General features: G+C 39.4%; 1 long non-coding RNA gene across 1 annotated transcript; it reads right to left on the bottom strand.

The window, feature by feature from the left end:
* Nucleotides 1-368: 368 nt before the first annotated feature.
* LOC110979618 (uncharacterized) lies at nucleotides 369-14,665 on the bottom strand. The gene is made up of 2 exons (XR_002598215.2): nucleotides 13,725-14,665; nucleotides 369-12,346 (listed from the first exon to the last, which is right to left on the bottom strand). It is a non-coding gene; the product is annotated as an uncharacterized LOC110979618 (long non-coding RNA).
* Between the last annotated feature and the right edge of the window lie 2,414 nt (nucleotides 14,666-17,079).

Genomic DNA, 17,079 nt, shown 5'->3' with positions numbered 1-17,079 from the left:
GAAATACATGTAACCCGTTTGTGTACACATTGTAGATTACACATTCGTCCTTATACAAATGTACATGTACTACAGGGTGTTGATTAGCTGGACGGCATCCATTAACCGCCGCAGAGTGCAAGTTCTTCTGAAAACTGAAAAAGTTTGTGTGTGTGTGTGTGGGGGTGGATTTGCACTGTTAACGATTTCAACCTTCAGGCATAATACTCCGCGCAGAATAGCTCTTCAATATCAGGCAGGACATGGATAGTTGCAGTGTTTTTTTGGGGGGGGGGGATTGCATGAACATGTACAGTCTCGTTAAATGCATTTAACAAGAAAAAAAAAAGCCAAACACTTTAATAGAGGACACAGTTGATAACGAAATATACATATTTCATTTCTTTTATTCTTTGTGTTTTCTTCATTCTTACAAGTTTTTGTTTTGTATTCGTCCTGTTTCTTACCATATAGCTGCATCAGGGAGTCAAAAAACCTGTAAAACCCTGTGGGAGAAACCAGGAAAAACTCCCAAAATGCAACGTGTAAAGAAACAAGATTACAAAGAGGTAGATCAGTATTTTTAGTGTTCACATTCATGACTTTCAACAATTGGATTTACCAGGTGTGTCACACATGCACCTAGATTTATAAAATGTCATGTTCAGTTTGAACATCACTGAAATGTTTATGACTTCCGTTACATTTTCATCCAAGTTGTAATATTCAGTTTGTTTTTTTTTACACACATTATCAAAGAAGTAAGTTTTAAAAGTGCATGTACATGTACTGTGAAAACTATTCCACGGCCTTAACTGATTAGTCCCAATTTTTAAAAAAAAACTTTATTTTGGGTTTTAAGAATCAGTTCTGTACAAGAAAAATTCCTCGGGAAAATTTTTATGAAATGGGCAACAAAGGCTCTTTTAAAGACGGTGCAATAATGTTACTTCATAAAAACGTGAAACAGCCTAAAAGCGTACTTGGAAAAACACGCACATGACAAAGAATACATAACTGAATCTTCACACATCCTAAATGATTATTCTAGTGCCTAAATGGTTTGGTTGTCAGTTACTAAAACTCTGGTGCAAGTTTGAGCCAAGTGACAGTAGCCAATTACAGATTTCAAAATTTTAATTACGCCTAACGGTACTAAGAAGAGCTTCTTGCTCTTTCCAAGATTTTAAGTTGAATTCTTATAAAAAATATCAGAAAAATTTTCTGGGAAAGATGTGGTCTTTACTATCACAAGAAAAATCCATAAAATCAAATTTGTCAAGTTGCTTTTGGAACATTTTTTACGGAACTTAAAAATCCTTATTTTATCTTCCAACTTCAGCACAAATGAGAATTTCAATATCAAATACCCGTGCATGAATAAAAATGTCTCTTGAATGACAAATTACTGATTTATTTTATAAACCAGCTTTAGATTTTCATCACAATTTTATAAAGATTTTTGTGATGTGCAAATGGCATACTGCAAGCATAAATGAATACTTAACAAGTGTTATGCAACCTTGAAGTCAAGAAACCTTGATGTACCAAGTGTGCTAAAAAGCAATTGGAATATAAAAGTACTTTTGCAGAACTGCAAAAATTTTACAATCCTCATTGTCTTCCAATGTTCAAAATTGGCCACACATTTTGAGGTAATCAATACTAATAGCCGAGCATAAGTGGCAATTCCAACATCAGAATGCCATTTGAAATGACAGAACATAATTGAATTGTTTCCAAAGCAGTTATCAGGATTCCTTATGAGCACCTCTAGATAAATCTGCTGATGGAGCAGATTTCAACTGTACACGTTCTTCAGATGTTGCATTATGAAACATTCGTGGGGTGACGGGAACTTGATGTATCAAATGTTAACCCTTAAAATTTGTACATGACAACATCTTAGCAGAGCTGGGAAAAACGTTGGTACTCCTAATTTTGTCTGGCAATTTTAAAAACGAACAGATATTTCCATAATTGTGAACACAAATCTGAGGTCATTCAATGCTATATCAAAATGGACAAATGTCATTTGAATGACAAATGATAGGTTAAATTATGTTGCAGATAAGTGTATTAGGATTCTTTCCAATGAATTTATATAAAAAAAGATTTCTAAGATTTCTTCCATGAATGAATATGTACATGTACTCTACATTTTGCATTATGCAACACAGTAAACCGACATGTATGTACTAGTGCCGAGAAATGTATTTTTTTCTTAACATACTCATGTTGATACTGTAAGGTACCAATTCTTTTCAAATTTTTACGCCTAGATAAAAGGTTATCTAGGCCTCTGACAATTGATATTTTCAGAGCAAAATGTTGAATGAAAAAATGCGAGGAACTCTTGGGAAAGAACTGGAAAACTGTGCCAGTAGCATACGAAATACATGTACAAGAGTCCCCTTCCCTATTTTTCTCAATGGGAAACAAAGAACCTCCGTAAATGATCCAATAAATCCTAACTTGTACATGTGTTCAAGATTAATACAATTTTGACACAATACAGCAGTTTTGTTTTGATCAACATCATGAGAAAATGTATAAGCCGAAGAGAATTCGTGATTTCCAACCAGTTGTGTAACCCAATTGTGTTTTTGGGTTCATTCATTGATGTTTGAGCTCACAAATATTTTAACCGGCCTCCTCATCACCCCTTATAGCCGGCCGAATCCACCCACATGTAATTTCAGTCAGCCTTCTCAATCAAATTAAACTTTTATTCACGATGCTAATATCAAGGTCTTCAAGATGCACAACTGGCACTTCAAAAGCATTTCTGTAGCACTATAAAAGCAGAAACTACTTCATACATCAAATGTTTTCCAAAAGGTCACATTTGTAATAGATTTTCTCAAGGATAGACATTAATTCCCAGACATTACCTCAAGTCTGTATGAACTGTGTTTACAAGTGAATTTAAATTAGCAAAGAAACAAATTTATCTTTTTTCTAAAGAGTGACGAAAATGCCAAGAAAAATTGAATGACTTTCAAGTAACTGCTTTATGCATATTTTAAGATATAGAGATGCATTTTGCAAAAATACTAACTTTGGCAAGATATGTTTCAAGTTCAGCTACAGTGCAGGTAACAATCATTAAAAATTTTTTGGTGATCAAAAGACTCAAGATTTGAGTCTCGTTCAAGAATGATCCTTCATCATGTTTAAATTTGAAAAAGGACTGTTTTGAGGTCTAAAAACAATTTCCTGTTGCAAGGTTGCAGGCATTAGTCTTTGAATCCATTCCAAACCATGATCACAGTTTTTGTACCTTTACAATACATGTACGTGATCTGAAATGTCCGAAACTCAGTAAGTTTTTATTCTTTTTGGTCTTTGCCAAGACGAATGTATTTTGCATATCCCACACATTTGAAGTACCATAGAATTTGCAAGATTCTCATACCTTTGATAGTTTTACATGCATTTTCAATATGCTTGGACATTTTCCTTTTGCCCTGTTAAATATGTAGCATCTTTCCTTTTATCACAAACTACATGGATCTGACTTGGCCGAATTCAAGTCATTATTGTAGATGGATAAGTCTACAAAATTTAATTCAATAAATCCAGTCAATTTGCCCTCAACTTCTGTACATGTGAATGACAGAAAAACATGCATGTAAAATTCAAGATGTTCTCATATCGTGAGTTGTGGAAAATAACACAAAGTAGCTGAGGCGAATTGTCATCTGTCCCCTTCAATTTTCAAGATGTTTCCACTTTTAAAAATTCTGGTAGTTGCATCAAATTTTCTAAGAAAGCATGGATTAGGACGATTTTTCAACCAGCTGACGGCCTACATTTTCAACTACAAAAGCTGTTGCATCAAATGATTCTAAGACAACTGTCTAGGAAAAATTTGACAATGCGACTCTTGTAACCAATCTTTTTGTATATGAATTTCCAGAGCGTATATAATCTCACCAATGACATGTACGGTTATTTTCAAGACAATGCAAGTACTTCAGTTGAAGTTTTTGACATGAAATACAGTGTTTACTGATGAAAACTCAAGTTCAAACGGTATGGGCATATTCAATTTTGTTGCCGAAGTGCCCTAATGGTGAGCATATATGAGATTTACTGACCAAGTATGGTCTTTACAGACGTATTTAGCGAGTATGACCTTGGCCATTTTAGCTTCACATGGCAACTGCCTGCACAATTTTTTACACTACATATGCACAAACTTCAACCCTTCAGGTTCCTAAAGACTAGTTTGTCCTGATGTCCACACCATGCCGAAAAGCCATCTGGCCAAACCACCACTCCGGAAAACCCGTCATGACCATGCATCAGCTCTGCCCTGCATCCACTCGCCATGAAGCCCATCACCACTCCAGCCAGCCACGTCCCTCAGACCCAGCCCATCCAGTCAGCCTCGTTCAGACCTGCCCTCCACACCAACCACCCCAGCCTGCTGCCCCGTCATGTTGTACCCTGGGCCATCCAGTCAGTGATGTCCGGTCCCTGTTAATCCATCTCCCACCTGTGTCGTCCCGTCAGCGATGTCCACTCCCCCCGTCCAACCATTCGTCCCTTCTGCCATCCAGTCTTCTCCGTCAGTACCCTGTTCCTAGACCATCCAGTCTGTGCACCCCGTCTAGGCCTCATCCAGCCACCTCGTACCCCTCATGTCATGCCCCTCGAGTCGTCTCGTCAGCCAATCCAGTTGCTTCATACACCCACATCCCGCCCAGCCTCTCGCGTGTACTTCTCCTGCCCAATTCACTCCTTGCACCACCACCAGTCAGCTACATACCCGTCCCATCCAGTCCAGTCAACTTTCACTTTTCCCGTCAATTACACACTATCCCTCTTCCAGTGTTGTGGGCAAAGTCCCCTATTTCATGTTCAGGGTGTTCAGCCTGACTAGCTCCCATTTCCACACTTGTGCTTTCCTCCTGTTGATAGAGATCTTCTTGATGCTGCCATATCACTTATGTATCCCCCCAAAATGCAAGAAGACATCACAGGAGACAGGAACCAGTCAGGCTGCCCATTCCCTCAGAACATCTTACTGAGTTGCTCTTCTCCCCCCCCCATTATTTTCGCTTGGTACAGTTTTTGAAATCACCCATCAGATTCAGTCTCCGGCAAAAAGTTGTAATACAAGAATTTGTTTTGCAAGTTTTTCCATGAACTTTTTGTGTTCAAGTGGTGTCCATTTTACAGAGAGTATCACTGCATATTCACATATTCACTACAGTCTTTGACATTTCAATGATAAGTCCAGATTAGGAAATATGAAGCATAAGCCTTCACTCCCAAGGACACACACAACACAATGAGGACTCTGCTGCATCTGTGGGGAAAAAATAGAGGCTCCCAAAACGCAAACACACAAAAAGCTACGCATTCGAACACTTACTGTACCGCAACATACAGGTTTGGAATTTCCAGGAAATCTTTGAGAGGAGCTGCAAATCAAGATGACAGTGGCCGGGAGAGACCTCTTTGAATGATGCTACATCACTGTGGGAGTAAGGCTCGGCTCTGAATCTGTAGCCTACAAACAAACAAGATTTCTCTACCCTACGAATAGCTTTGCTCCAATTCACAATCATGCAACCACGGATAAAACCATGTCAATTTTAAGAAGGCTTTCTAAAAATTTGTACGTGCATAAAATGCAAGGCATAACAAATGTTGAGCACGCTACCTTTTGCAAAAGCATTTTCAAAAAAAAAACTGCACAGGAATCAATCCTACCAAATGAAGTTAAGAAAGCATTCTTGGAAGTCTCCTATAAATCAGCTACAGAAGGCCAGTCGACTCAATACAGCATGTGGCACAAACACAATCCACAAATGCAGCATCATGTCAGAAATATCTGCAATGCAAGCATAAGTATTCATTTCCCATCCCTCTCAAAGAAAAAACCCTCCCTTTCCCCTAGTAAGGACAATTTCGAGAATCTCTAAAGATGTTCCGAATTCGGTCAAGGATAAAGTTTTCTTCAAGTGCAATAAGGACAACCTCTCGGTACAAACAAAAACAATTTCCTACCATGAGCTTTCTATCAAACAGCAAAACTGTTTCCACCTGAAAACTTTCCAAGCACTTTTTTCCAGTATGAAGTTCAACCCGAGTCCACAGCAATCATTCCTGTAACTCAACTAGAATTAACAAAAAAAAGGACTACCCACCAAAGCTCCCTAATGTTCCTTTAGATTCTTTCACAAACATCAAACCTTGTTTTACATCCCTTGGACATCACAACACAAACAGCTCTGGATTTTGAATTTCAGTGAATAATTCAAAGTTTCCAAATATCAGTGCACCCAATCAGAATTTTTCAAAAGCATAATTAATTGGATGTTAGTCAATTGTACCTTCTCCAATGCAACATGCAATCAATCACATTGACCACTTCTGCTTATTTTCCTTGCCAGAGTAAAAATCTGTCACATTTCATTGGTATTAATTAAGCTTTCATGATCACGATCACCCCATAGCAAGACGCAAATACACACAGTAAAACTTAATGAAGTGGATTTCACAATGGATTTCCATCATGCATACCACATTTATCTTGGAAGACGCACAGTACCGGAAAAACTTCTGTTTATCCATGTTTCAAGTTGCTCTCACAAACTGAATCCAGTCACATCTGTCTGTAATATAAAAAAAAAAAGACAACCTACCCCGAACCCACATTACCCTAGCTATGATCTCGTCTGTTTTGCATTTGTACCTTTAAAGTACAATTTCAAGTTGGACCTGCAGTGAATTATATTTCTAAGCTATTCTGAAAAGTTCGGAATTAGAACATAAGTGAAACCACTAGCATACTGAAGATAAAAACCATGCTTACAGGTGAAGAGAAATGGGATCAATGGCTGCATATTTCGGTCTAGAAACTCAACTGCAACATCAAGTGTTATACTTTGTTTTTCCAAAGGTTACCAATCACTTGGGAAGATCTGAAGAACTCACTTTTACGCATATTAGCACCGGGCTGGACAGGTTTGATGGACAGCAACTGTGCTCGAGACCTACATGTACACTCATGAAGTCCGACTTTCAGGTTGTTTTTACGAAACTGAAGTTACTATGCTTGAGGGCTTTCTTGCAACTACATGTACATCACAGGACTGATGTGAAATGCCAGAGACCTTAAAGTGGCTTCTTCTGGTCTTGCCAGTTCCTTGGAACATCAATCTTGCACTGGAAATCGTGGACACTATCCTCGTAGAGGAAATCTGAAAAAGAGAAGCTGAAAACCGACTTGCCCTACGGTGCACCTCGCCCACAGCATCTCCAACAAAATGAAGCACAGACTTCCTCTAAATCTATACTAAATGCAGTTTTCTTTGATGTTGCATGTTTATTAGCCACGTACTAAAATTTTGAAAGTGTATACACATACACATGTAGTCTTTAAAATTTTGCAGATGGAAACAAAATTGGCAGAAAAGCTTTTCAATACAAAAACTTGCCTGAGAATTCTTTTCCCATGAAAGAATGCTCTTGCTATCTTATACGTAGTTCAACTTGAAAGCCAACTGACGTCAGACCGGCATGTGGTGGACATGTACATCTACAAAGCTCTTGTGAGGACTGGGAAGTGTTCATGACCCTGCAATTGAACAGCAGATTACCCCAACCCTTCCACGCTCCAACAATAACCCACTAACATGTTGGCCATCTCTGACTGATATATGCACATACCACAGGCACTCATAAGAATTTCATCAACGAATCATGTTTCATGCTAATTGTGTCTGTGCAGGTAAACTGACACCCTGAAATACAGCACGTGCATTACATATCCCAAATGAATGCAAATCAAAACACAAATGGGTTCTCACATTTGAACTAGTGACAAAAAATTAAGCTAAAGAAACAAATGCAACTCGCGTACGAACATTAATTCAATATCAAGTGTACCTTTTTAAACAAGTGAAGCACCACGTTTCTTACAACCTACGCTTAGTAAAACGGAAGTCTGATGGATTTCCAGGACTTTACCTAAATGGATGCAAACAGAAGTAGGGAGGAACCAAACAAAGGCAAACACGCCCAGGCAAATTCTTTAACAATTTTTATCTTTCCTACGCAATAAATCATTCCAGAAACATATCCCTTCATGCAGATCTTCTTGTAGCAATTTAAACATGAAGCATTTGATATTTGACGGAGACATCATTTCTACTGATGTATTTTTTCAAGTTTGTCGATAACTGATGCTGAATACTGAATCTGAATAATTTTATGGGTTGATTAATGTGCAGATTTGCAGTGAGCACCTTACAGTGAAGCTACAAGATAGGGTAAACATGACCTTTCAGCAAACGTGCAGTAAATGATGGGCACCGGAGAGGTGATGAAGAGCTCAGAGCTTAACATTCTCGAGTTTGTGGCTTGACAAGGGGATCCAGAGGGACTCATGTAGCAGTTTCAAGGGAGATGTGTATCAGCTTGCAAGCTTAGTAGGATGATGCTTAATCCAAAGATGCTGTGCAATTGCTTCCAAAGCTGTAAAATGACAAAATGCAAACAAAAAGGGTATCCTCCCCCCAATCCCTTCCTTCATCCAGACAACTCACGATACACACCATTTGAATATGGCCACTGGGTTAAAGAAGCAACCAACTTGCCAGTCAGAAATATGCAGAGGTTAAAAATGCATGCAAGACCTTGGTAACTTCAGAAGGTATCTTAACCATGGCAAACCATTTAGAAAATGTGATCAAATTGTCGTATGTGAATTAACACAGGTTTATGAAGCCTGATAAATCTAGCAGGTTGTGATGCGAAGGGGTTAACTAGTATAAATTTATAAACGAGTCACAAAAAGTTGCGCTTGACACAGTGACAAACAAATGGTAAATGAATTAAATTGAAAACTTACATCAGCGTGGAGACAAACAGATGTACGTGTTACCATAACCCACAAAAAACTTGGGCAGTGCAGGGAAATCATGTGATTTGGCACCCAGAATGACTGCTTGTACACGTATATCGCAGGAATAATTGTGAAAAGGAAGTGCAGGACAAACGGTAGTCATATAAAGATTGGCTGGTAGAGAGCATGAGCACGACACCGAAGATCATGTGGTACCTGGGTTATTGCAAAAACTGGGTGAAAGAAAAAAAAGGAAAAAAAGAAAAAAAAAAATCCAACACGCAGGTAGAGTTCGAAGACAATCTTTGACACGAGTAGTGGTCAGCAAATTAACAAGGTCAGAATGATTCTCACAAGTCTGGAAGAAACATGTTTACATGTAGCAGGGTCTGCACGTTTAAATAAAAGCTAGAACAAAGTTCACCCAAAAGCTGCTTATCAGAGTGTGGATGAGGACACCAACACACGATTTTGTCTCATTCCATTAGGCATCAGAGAAGATGTGAGAAACACAAGGGTGGACAGATGGAGTGATTGTCAATCCATGCCAATGTCTCCATGAAGAACTCTGGATGGACAGGCTTGTGATTTCTGCAGGATGTGATTAACTTTGAAACAAAGCACATGTTATGAAGCCCTAAACCTAAAGTATTCACTGCATGTACATGTATTTTGGTTGTTAGTGTGGCACTTCAATTTAACAGTGACTATTCCTGGCATTTTTAGTTTCATGAGTGTGCAAAAGGGTTTGCTTAAACGGAATATGTAGTTAAAATCACAGCATTTAATGAAACCAAACAAAATCCAACCGAGTATCTTTGCTAGTTGATTTTGAGCATGGAGTAAATATTGAAATTACAACACCACAAAGAAACCTGTCGAACTCAACTTTCTTTTGCATCCTTTCAACTGGAACTCGAGTGTTACAAAGATATGAGCTACATACAGCACAGAAAGCTTTACAGGTGAATCTCATTATTGGTAGAGCTCGAAAATGGAAACTAGTGAGGGGAAACCAACGCTACATCCAAGACAAAACAGCTGCCAATCAAGTGAACAAACGGAACACAATTTTTTTTATTTTCTGGTATGAGCAAAGCAAAGATTCATGCACTGTACAACTAAAGATGTACATGTACTTTTTCCCAGTATTCTATTAAACTCAACACAATGTGATTCAAGCTCTGGTCTAGTTTTCAGTTATTTTACCATTTTAACACACAAGAGCACATAGACAAAAAACCTGTGCCGGGCAACTTGCTCAGAATTAATTCCACACGCTGCAGACTTAACACTGATGACTAGCGGCACAGTGAAGGGCAGCTTCACGCATCTTCGGTCGCCTTAATCTACATGAATATTTAAAGAAGGGGAAAGGAGAACCCTAGGAGGTACAACATTTTCACCTATAGACGGAACCACTTCAAGTCAAATTGATTTTTACGTCAACTGTTGAAAAATAGCTTACTTGACCAATGTCTTTGGAATATGCTGCAAACACAAAGCAAGACTGATCTCCCAAGGTCAGATGCCGTCCAAAAGTTTAATTGTATAGTTGATGACCTAAACACTTTACATATGAGCTTGGTAGGAAAGAAAGTTGGGATAGAAACACCAAAGGCAAACTACACTTTTGCCACATGTATATGTAAAGTCCGATTTGTGTCGATAGTCAAAAACTGAACTAAACCACTTATATCGGATTTATTTGTTACCTCTAAGGTGTACCCTGTATTTAATTTACAACTGTCGAGTATGGCCCTATGCATCAACCACGGTTGAAACGATCATTCATCCACAGAAATTCTTGCTTCACGCGCTCCTTTGCCAGTATATATCAGATCTACATCATACAAAAAACTGGGACAGAAAGATCCAAGGCAAAAAAATGCACTGGTTTTCACAAAAGAAGATCTCGTTATAGCAAGTCCATGCGTATGCACTTGGGATCAGAACAGGTATGCACTCAAGGATCAAAATAGAAGAAAACCTGTTTGACATGGCCCTACTTGGCGACGAATCCTCGGAAAGTGCCTGCTGATGACATGGCCCTACTTGGTGACGAAACCTCTGACAAGTGCCTGCTGATTATGCGTATACTGCGGCGGCAATCCGTTTGAGCAGCTGTGATGCTTTGGTATGGCTCTGACTGTAATGAAGTTCCTCAAATCCATAGCGAATGCATCTAAAATATAAAAAATACGTGACGGGGGGGGGACAGAAATCTTTTTCCAAACAAGTACACTACATGTATGTACGTGAAACTTTAAATTTGAACTTTGCAGATCACCAACTTGTGGTCACACAAGTGTGGTTTGCAAGATACCATTAACGAGGCAAAGAAACCTGCGCATAACGGTCCTGAATCACGCTTGGGCATCCTAGTACTTGTATCCGGACAGGAAATCCTTGGGATGCAGTAGCAGCAGACCACTTCCTCTTGATACATTGCCAGTTTGAACTATACATCAAACATTTTTAGAGGGAGAAAGAAAATACCCCAAGCCCAGTACCTCCTGAAGAATCAACTTGGTTACAGACTTCAAAGTTTGAAATATAATTTTCCATGTACACATGTATCTTGTTTTGGAAGAAACGTCCTGTTTGGCTCTCATTCCACATCAGAATTTTGATGAAACTTTTTGCTTCAACTTCGAATGAATACATGTACTTAACATTTTGGAAATTCTTGCAAACTCTGCGGGCATCTGAATCTTGATCAGTAATCTAGCAATTCCTGGCTCTTCTGGAAATTCTTTTGCTCATGACTGACTTGACAGGTAGACTTTCAGCATGTTACCCTGGAAGAAATATCATTGGAACAAAACACCCAAAACCCAGCATCTCATGCAGAATTAAGTTCGTCCAATACTTCGAAGTTAGAAAATAATTTCCTTGGAATATTTTGAAGAAGATCTCATTTGGCTTGTATTCCACGCCTGAATTTTCATTTTTTGGCTTCACCTTAGACTGAATACTTAACACATTTTAGCACCATCTGTAGGCATCTGAGTCTTGATCAGCAATCGGTATCTTGAATTTCTGGACTCTGCTGTTAATTCCTTTGCTCATGAGCGACTTGGTAGGCAGACTTGCAGCATTCCCCCCTGGACTTAAATGATATTTGGAGACAACACACAAAAGAACCCTTCCCTCTGGGTGGGAATAATGTTGACACAGTATACAAGTTTCATTTTTCATGACTTCGCTGATTTGCTTCAGAGGCTGTACTTTATCTCGCTATAGATTTTCAATTTCCACTTGAACATTTCACAATAAGAATTAATTTCCGAGATGGATGAATTCTTGTCTTCAGCTTATGTGACTACATGTACTTCCAAAAGTGTGTCGTGGAGAGAATACTTTGACTAAATTTGATGTATCATACACTTCGGACTATTCCTTTTCAGGGTTATCACATGAACTTCTTACTTGGCTGGCTTCATTCTCATTGAGTTAAGCTTCAATTTGCAGTTTGGCATTTTCTGACCACTGAAGCATCTAGATAAAGAAACAAAACAGGCGGAATTGAAGGAATGAAATTCCTACTTGGCCATTGGTTAACTAGAGCTGGCAATCCTGATTTTTTTTTCCGAGTTGTTTTTCCCCCAGTGACATCAGTACAGTGATAAAATTGCCCAACAATTGTGCAATATTAAAAACTCGCTCAGACTTACCAGCGCACGAACAATGCAACTTAGAAAAAAAATGCATTTTGTGCTGGCCGCACAAACATATGTATTTCAACATATGTACATGTAACCTGTCTTCAAGTGATGTTTCAATTTCCTTGAAATTATAATACATGTACGTGTTATTGCAACCTGCAAAATTGGCACCAAGTGCTATGTGTGTATTATCATGTCACATGTGGCAAAAATGCCGTGTTGGGATTTCTAACGCTTCAAACTTTAACTTTGAGATCCCATGCTGGTAACAAAAACCCCACAATTGTATGAGCAATCTTGTGAATTCACGTGGTACACGTTAATCTTGTAAACAAAGCTTGAGTTTGCTCAGATGAAGTCATTGAAGTTTCAGGGTAAACAAAACAAAATATTAATTTTTCCCCAGAAACTTGGGTTGAGCAATAAATCGGGATATGAAAACACACCACTTATCAGCAATGCAAAAATACTAGAAATTTTGATTTTTCTTTTTAAATTATAGTCATTCATCACGACTTTATCCTTTCACCAGCCAGCCCTATTTACATGATTTACCGGATAGGAACAGAAAGTTTGCTCACAGGGGTAATCAGAAGGGATGGGAGCGTTGGGCAAAAATAAGAAAGGCATCCAACATGGAGCTACGAAACACTCGATATACTTATTGTGTGCTGGCTACATTTCCAACCTATCATGCATGTACACAGGCGCCACACTATTCATTCATACATTCAAAGTAAACAATTATGTCCACAGTGACAAATGGATTCATATACATGTATGTAAATGGCACTGCAACAATCAAGTTAGAACATGGGCATGATGGGTACAATGACATAAGAATTACGCGAGTTGGCCTTGGCTACATGTATTGAAATGACTGGCAGTCAACCTGGAGTAGTCAAAGCTGCTTAGTTATCAGTGGCCATTAAAATGTAATTTTTAATTTTATTATTTTTCTTTTGTCTTTAGAAGATTTACTAATTCATGCCCCACTGAAAATAGGCCTAGAACAGAAAACTGAGCAAATACGGCCAACCATACACCATGTCCACAAACAACTTACATGCATACACTTCAACATGTTCAAAGAGTTATTTACGACTGCCATCAAGTATGAATGATTCAGGCTTTGTATCATCTTGTTTTATGAACACAATGCAGTTAGGCCTACACTTGGTGCAACAATTTAAAAAAATGCCTCTCCTTACCATTTCTCATGTGTCTTGAATGTTGGAAGACCAGCCACAGCTTCAAGAGCTTGCATGATACTGCCAGTGGCACAATTTAGTTTAAACAACAGACAGAAGCTGACAAGCCGAAGACTTCGCTTTTTGACAAGTTACAAGATCAAAATGTACAACTGCAAAAAAACTGTCGAATATTCTAGATATGAACGTACACAAATGACGTACGTCTGAAGTTAACGTCAACATGGTCAATCGTTTGAGTCAATGCTCCGCATATGAACAACATGTCTTCCTACACTAGTCTTTGAAGAAAACTTTGTGTCGCCTTGGACGGTTGTACAGGTGCTGAAGATTCGTCGGGAAAACAAAGGCATAATAAACTGAAACATGATGGATCTTCTGAGAAATTCAATGTCTTCAAACTTGAGACTTGTTTACAAATTAAGGCGGTGGCCAACCATGCCAACGCATGCTTCGTCCGTCTACAATTAAGTGAGATAATTCTACATCGAACCAAAAAGTAGACATCACCGAAACTGCATTCTGAAGTTTTGCGAATCACTGAAATTCCTATCTCTAAGAAAAATCCGAAAAGATTTTTTCCAGAACGAGAAAACCCGAAAAAAGTGACATGATGAACACAAATCATCACAACCAACTCTTCCAACACAACGCCCAACAGACGCAATTCGCTGACACCCCCAGATTTCGTAGTTCCAACAGGGCTTTTATACCATAAAAACCCAAATTACTGCGATATCCTTTACCATAAAAATATAGTACGCATCGCCAGACTGACGTCATGAACATCTAGAGCTGGAACAGGAGTTTAAGATATTCTGTGAATCAGCTAAAGCCCCCAACTTGTGCATCTTTGGAATATTTTGAAATGATTTTGTTGCAATTATATTGAAATTAAAATCAAAGCCACCTAACGAAACAAGTTGGCACGTATTCCTACTTTTTTGACCATAGCAAAAAAGCGGTTACCCATTGACGGCTGCAGTAAGTTTAGCCCCACGAATTTGTAAATAAACATTTTGGCCTTGCGCATGAATATTGTCTGGGTGATGGAGAGCGGCGGCGCTATACGTCACAAAACCGCAAGGATACGTGCCCAGCTGCATGTTCGTTAAACGTGTTGTTACATGTAACTCAGCACACAACGAACAGAACATTCCGGAAATTCCTAAACCATAACAAAAACGTTGCAACACTCGATCACGGATGTCATAAGAATATTGACAACCCCAATAAAAATAGAAATTATGTAAAACGTAAGCCAGCATGTTGACTCATTTTCTACTTTTGGGTTTATGCAGGCATTGCCCTTCTTTTGTGTACATGCAATGCCAAGTGTACATACAATGCCACGCGGGCTTCGTCTTTTCTGGATGGCCGCCTGTGCGGAAACTAGATCATTCCCTAGCCGCTTCAGAGCACTTTACATTGAAATGAAATACATCTATTATGCAACAGTCACCTCACGAGTTTGGGAGAAAAGATTAATGCCACGAAGACAACAATAATGAGGGATAGGCAGGGAAAATGAGGGGCAGGCAGGGGCGGTTCTACCGGGGGCGAAGGGGCAAATACAGTATTCCCCTTACCCCCCAAAATGGTCTGTCCCTCCCAAAAAAGCTGGAAAATATTGGGCTCGCAACCCGGTCTTCATTATTGCAGGGTCATTATGCTAAATATACACCCCCCCTATTGAAAGAGCAGTAGCGAGGGTCTCTTGTATAAAGAGTGCAAAAGGTGACTTCCGGTACGAAGGGTCGAGCCACAGTAAACGCATAGACCACTAGATCACATTCAAATCTGCATGAACATTTCGTAAAACATTTAGTACGCTGCGACCGACAAAAGTATTGGCTCATTCACCCCTCGGGTAGGCCTATACTATATAGGGAATTTACCCACAGATGAAGAATTCCAGCCTTAAAATTCTATGAAGCCATTTATTGATTGTAAAAATTCATTTGAATTTTACTTAATCTGGCCGGGCATATGTAGATTGCAGTTGCAACAATTGAAAAGAAAAGATAACAGTCCCAAAAAGTAAAAAAGTATTTTTGGAGCACATGAGTGTGTTCAAGTGTGCGTAATGCGCTGAACGCGCTGCCATCCACCGTTTCTCCCGTTAATTGTTTGCCCATCCGGTTCGTAAGTTTGACGTCACGTAAGTTTAAACCACGCCCACTAAACACTAGCACTGCACATTGAGTTACATGCATTGATTGCCGTTTACGTGAACCAGATGTTAACGCACAACTTCAGCGATCGTCTAATGGGAGCCTGCAAATCGTGGCGCGTCTGCCTTTGTGACGAAGTCATGAACCGGATCCTTTTCGAAATCACGCTTATAAGCGCGAGATTGGTGGTCTATGCGTTTTTACACTCGCCCACAGATTCTTTATTGGCCGAAATCGCTCGTGTGACGCTTGCTTAGTTTTGCTATTTTTGCACCGCCACTCCCAAAAGCCTATACACATGCAGCCTCGCTCTGAAAAAAGAACTATACCCGTAGCAACGAACCCAGGCGTGTATTTCGGCTCATCAGAGTTGTAGGCTTGAGTCAGTTAACGTCGCCTGTCGTTGCTATTTTTATGAATCGTGACTTGACTTGTAACTAGGGCCCATCAGTTTTTGACTTGGCTTGGACTTATAAAATTGACTTGCGACCACCTCTGCAGCTCATAGAGTAAACCTGTGGGTGAGGTCTTATGAAACGAATACTGACTGCTTTATATCTTGGTATCTATGGGCATATCATTATTTTCCCCTCAGCTTCGCCTCTGGAAAATAATGATGCTCCATGGATCACCTAAGGAGGGTTGTTTCACTGTACCACTCGAAGTAGTCAATATTTTGTATAATATGATGTCTGTGGGTCGAGCCTCCCCCAAACAGAAATGGCCCCAGAAACGCGCCTGGTTGTAGGGATTGAAAGCAAAATTCACATGCCTACTCCTCGCAATGCATGCCGGATACTTCCTCAAAGTACCCGGTACCCGCCGCACATGATGAGATCATGGTGGATAATGAAATTAAGATATCAGTGGATATTTATTTCCTAAATAGCAAATTTATAAAAAACTTATGGCTTGTATAGTGTAATTCGACAACCAGAATTAGAAGCAATTATTGCAGGGCACAACGCTCGTGGACATGTGGTACGCGCGCGTTAATGCCTTTTCGACCAACAAGGTGTCGTGCCAAATGCACGCACGCGTCAAGTGAAAGGTGTTGGTGAGTGCGGAGCATTGTATATAATGGAGATCAATGGTGCGGAACCACCGCAGTTATGGCGTCTAATCGGATACGCGGAAGTATGGAGCTCTGGAAGTGCCATCTGACTTGTCGAGATGGCAAG

The sequence above is a fragment of the Acanthaster planci genome, linkage group LG01 (genome assembly GCF_054643075.1).
Source record: "Acanthaster planci isolate LZ-2023a linkage group LG01, COTS_SCS, whole genome shotgun sequence".
Lineage (NCBI taxonomy): Eukaryota > Metazoa > Echinodermata > Asteroidea > Valvatida > Acanthasteridae > Acanthaster > Acanthaster planci.
Note: the sequence above shows the minus strand (reverse complement) of the source record. Positions and strands in the feature narration are given on the sequence as shown.